Source organism: Platichthys flesus, chromosome 4, assembly GCF_949316205.1.
Source record: "Platichthys flesus chromosome 4, fPlaFle2.1, whole genome shotgun sequence".
Lineage (NCBI taxonomy): Eukaryota > Metazoa > Chordata > Actinopteri > Pleuronectiformes > Pleuronectidae > Platichthys > Platichthys flesus.
The window spans coordinates 27,393,737-27,398,648 of NC_084948.1; positions in this window are offsets into that span (position 1 = coordinate 27,393,737).

The window sequence follows — 4,912 nt, forward strand, 5'->3', positions numbered from 1 at the left end:
ATGAGAGATGAAACCAGAAACCTGCAGCTAACACAATCTGCATCTGTGCTGCAGAGCCAAATAAATCTCAATTTAAAGCAGGTTTCATTTACATGAGTGAGAGGTCTCGTCTGTTGTTCATCACAACTGTCACATGAGGATTGTTGTGTTTGTAATTTAACAGCCTTCAGAGGTTTATGGTTTTGGATGCAGCCGGTGTTAATATGTGATCTGTGACTTTCCTCAAGGTGAAGAACATGAATAATAAACCAGAGGAGGGAGCCAGAGGAACTGCTAATAGGCTCCTTACTTAACACAAGAAAATATATACAACCAATAATCTTATCTGTGGATGCTTTACAGGGGTTATCGGCGAGGTTACGACCAATCAGATGGCCTCGCCTCCCCCCCAGCTTGATGTGTAAATCAGTGTAACAGCTGATACATGGATGAACAGGAGCGAGCTGTGAGGGAAACACTTTGAAATAGAGACGTGAAAAATGAACTGTTGTCTGAGACGGGTTCAGGAGCTGAAGGTCTGAGCCCGAGTGTGTGTGGAGGTGAGCGGGGAATTCCACTGAGAGGTTCCCAGTGAAACCAGCAGCGAGGAGGTGATCAGAGCCCAGTGGGAGCAGTTATTAGAGACTGATGAACGCTCATTGTTAGTTTGATAAATGTTTGTGGAATTAGTAGGAAGGTAAAGTTTTAAATGACCTTGAGAAGTAACTAGAGACCAGATGTCACTCTGATCACATGATGTGTGCTTGCTTCTCTCTGGGCCACAGAGACAGAGACATCTCCACTCATCCTGGCTCTGCTCCTGGATGATGACATCTTTTAAAGGTTAAAACCAGAGTTAAGGATGAAGCTGATATATTGAACATGACAGGACTCGAGCAGCCAATCAGCAGTGACTTCCTGGGAGGACTCAGAGACGAGTAGCTGCAGTTATCACTGAAGACCGGGCGCTTTCCTTCACCCGCCCCAGGGGAAGCTGGGAAAATGTGAAAACCAGAGAAAGTTTGAAAAGCATGCTGCGCCCTCACAGACGGCTAATCTCCCCCGGGAGGGGGGGGGGGGGTCCTCAGCTCCCTGAAGAGCTCAGTAATCATTAAGCTCCCGAATGTCACACCTTCACCTCCCTCCACAAAGAGCCTTCAAACCAGAGGGTTGATCCGTTTCTCCGGTTGTTTGACGTCCTCATCAGGCGCTCCCTGTGGGGGTGGTCTGCCCCCCCCCCCCCCCCCCTGTGGTGTGCAGTCTCTCTTTGTGTCTCCCAGTGGGCTGATGTCCTCTTCTCTCTGTGCCCTGCTCAGAAACACTTAAACACATCCACGAGTTCGATTCCCTCGTTCCATCGCTGGAGATTCTGGATTTTCTTGCAGATTTGAAATGCACCTGAGCCACTGGAGAGATTTGAGCTTCCTCAGTCTCACAGGTAACAGTCGCACCGCAGCAGCTGCATGTTGTGTATTATTCACTCATTATGCACAACAGCTTCAGTGCAGATAAACCAGGCGGGATGAACACGTTTTCAGACTTCCCTCTGATCCATAGACTGTTTGTAGAAAGCTCTGCACACAAACAACAACAAGAGACAGAATGTTGTAGAAGTTATTGAGTCACTAATAACAAAGAATAGTTGTGAAGTGGCACCGGAGCATCGACACAACACAACGTTACAAAGAGGCAGCTTGACAACAGGCCCCATCTAATTAGTCAGAGAAACGCCACCCACACTTTATAACAGCTGAGGGACGGTGATGAAACACTGCAGCTGTACTTGGAAATACGAGCGGCTGTGGCCGAGAGGGTAGAGCGGTCGTCCACCTGGCATCAGACCCCATGCGGCAGTGTCCTTGGGCAAGATGCTGAACCCGAATGGCCCCTCGTACATGTTGAATGCACTAATTGGATTTGGATAAAAGCTTCATCTAAATGACGTGTGATATGATGGAATCAGGTGTCGACTCTGAGATCCACCTTCAAACTGCAGCTCATTCAAAACTGAAAGGATCCTCACATTAAGGCGGGGGGGGAGGGGGGGGGGGCGAGCAAGGTGATGCAATGCTGCTCATTCGCGTTGCACTTAAGACCAGACCCGGCTCCTCCTCAAGCAGATTCAGAACCCGGCATATCAGCTGCAGAACACAAGGTGAACCAACGGGACGGGGGAAATCAAACTAGCTGCTCTCATCCTTCAATATTATTCCAGGCCTCGCGGGTTCGAGTGAATCTTGAGGTTCTCATTGGACGCTTGTGTCTGGTTTGGCTCTGATCCGTTGAGACGCTGCAGATCAGTGACGTGACTCTTCAACGAGCTGAAACCTCGTGATCCTCTGGACCTTCAGCTCCGAGCTGCTTGTGACTCCATCACTTCAATACTATTGAAAACTCTCAGTCTAAACCTACAGAACACAAAGCTCTTGTCTTTGCGATCACGTCACTGAATCAATGAAGCCATCCATCTCCTCTGGTTTCAAGGTGACCTGAGTCGGGCACTTAGCTCCACATTAGGATTTGTCGGCGCTTTGTGAATGTGAATGAAGCTGATTGAGTTTTCAGTCTCTGGGTGAAAGAGAAGATCTTATTTACTTTGGAGCTTTTCAACCAAACACTTCTTAAAGAGGAGACACAGCCCATATTAATATCATAATAATATCATAACAATAAACTGACTACACGTTGTCCAGGGATCTTTGTAATAAACAGAGACCGTAAAAACTCCACTAAACTGCGACTCTCTTCTACAAAGTGTTTTCTATGTTCAGCTCTTTGTTCAAATCTGTTTCTGTTCCAGGCAGCTGTTAGTTTCTATGTTGTCAGAAAATCAATTTTTCACACTTTTCAAAGTTGTGCAGTTAAAGTGCAGAGAGGCTTCACACAACTGAGGGTCAGGAGACTCACACTGGATTAGTTCTGATACACACAGATTTATTCAAACACTGAAGAGTGAATGGATCAACAAAACAAACACTTTACTGAATGTGTTCAAATATGCTTCTCCACTTTCCCCTGCTAACTAACACAACACTGCAACATTCACCTTGTAAATCTGATTAATAAAGAAGATGATGTTATTCTTCATCGTGCTCTGAATGTCGTGAATGAGCCTCCATCTTGTTTCCTGCTCTGATCTTCTCTCCTTTCTTCTCTCAGACAAAGAATCTGAGGAGAACTGCTTCTTGACTCAAGTGTTGCTGAAGCTCAGTGATATTAGCCTTGAAGCTGGATTCTATTTACCACCTGAGTAATAAAGAGGATTCACTTCTAATTCTAAGACCAGAGGTTTAACCAGAGCTTTGAGGAAAGGCTGCTCTCTAGGAAGCTGAGCATTGTGTTGTTTTGGCTCTGACCTGCATGTGTGTGAATGCGTGTATCTAAGTTTTCTTGTGTTTAATAAGAAATAGATTTTGTGTGTTTTTTTGTGTTTGCCCATATGGAATAATTCACAAATCAGACGTCAGTACCTGTTTAAAAATAAATGACTTTTGTTTCACTTGAACCGTCGGAGAAATGAAACTTTTAATGGTTTGTCAGTTGTGTGTTACTGATGCAACTCAACCTCAGAGGATGAGAGAGTAACAGACCCAGTTCAGACGGATATGAAAATCCATCCTGAGGGATCTGATCGTCAGCTTCTGATTGGTTCACACCCGACTTTCAAACGTGTCCTGAAGGTGTCTCATGTGACCTCCTGTGATCAGACTAACAATACATTTATAGAACCACGACTCGTGAGTCAAATCCAACCAGTGGATTAAAGCTGCAGCTGCAGAGGGAGGTGACTGGGTTCAGCTTCAGGTCGACTGTTTTCACTGCACATGTGAGAAGAGCAGCAAACACCACATGTCAGGAACAAATCAACACAACTTCAGTGCAGCAGGTCCACAACACAACCTCAGTGCAGCAGGTCCACAACACAACCTCAGTGCAGCAGGTCCACAACAAACAGAGCAGCTGTCGGGTTCAGGTCGGGGTCTGAGCCGCACTCCTCTGGCTCAGAGGGATGTGAAGAAGAAAGGTGTTGTGAGGTAACACAAACTAAACCTCAACACAACCACAACAGTTTGTTCACTGTCCTTCATCAGCTTGGATTCCAGCTTTCTCCACAAATCTTCTCACGTCTACTTCCAACATCTGTTAGCTGACGCTTTAATCCAAAGCGACTTACATTTTTAGAACACTCATCATTTTATGAGGGGCCATCTAGGGGTTCAGTATCTTGCAGATGGGATAGAGTGGGATTCAAACCGGCGACCTTGTTGTTGCAGAGCACCCGCTCTATCCCCTAGGCCACGCTCTCCCCATCTGGGTCAGACGCAGTGAATCTTTGAGCAGAAGAGATAAACTCATTTCCTCTTTCTTCCTTTGAGCTGAGACTTTTTTGAATTGACCCTATTAAGATCCTCCCTGCTGAGAGAGAGAGAGATCTGGAAAAGGAAGTAGAGAAGCCGATAACGGGAGAAATGAGAGATCACCTTCTTTTAAACAGGGAGGAAGAAATGAAAGATAAGTGCAGAAGAAAGCAGAGCAATCTGAAATGGAGCAGAGTGCAGGCTTCATGAGTTCTGTAATGAACCGAATGTGCTGACTGACACATTTATTAAACAAGAACTCGTCTTCATACGTCTGAGACAGACGCAGAGACAGAACATAGAGACACTGATTTTACGTGCTGCAGAAATAAGACTGCAGTTCTCTTCCTAGATGGAAAATATAAGATCGCTGAAGAAAATTCTCATTCGGACAGAACAGCAGAATACGATTTTCTTATCATTGTTTTTACACCATATATACAGCTTGTTCATAATTGATCATTTAAAAATCATGAATACGTTTTCCTACGAGTATTATATCAGAAAGAAGAGGCCGACGTGATTTAAAACATCTCTTCAGTTTTGTTTTTAATGTTCATGCACAAATTGTTTCT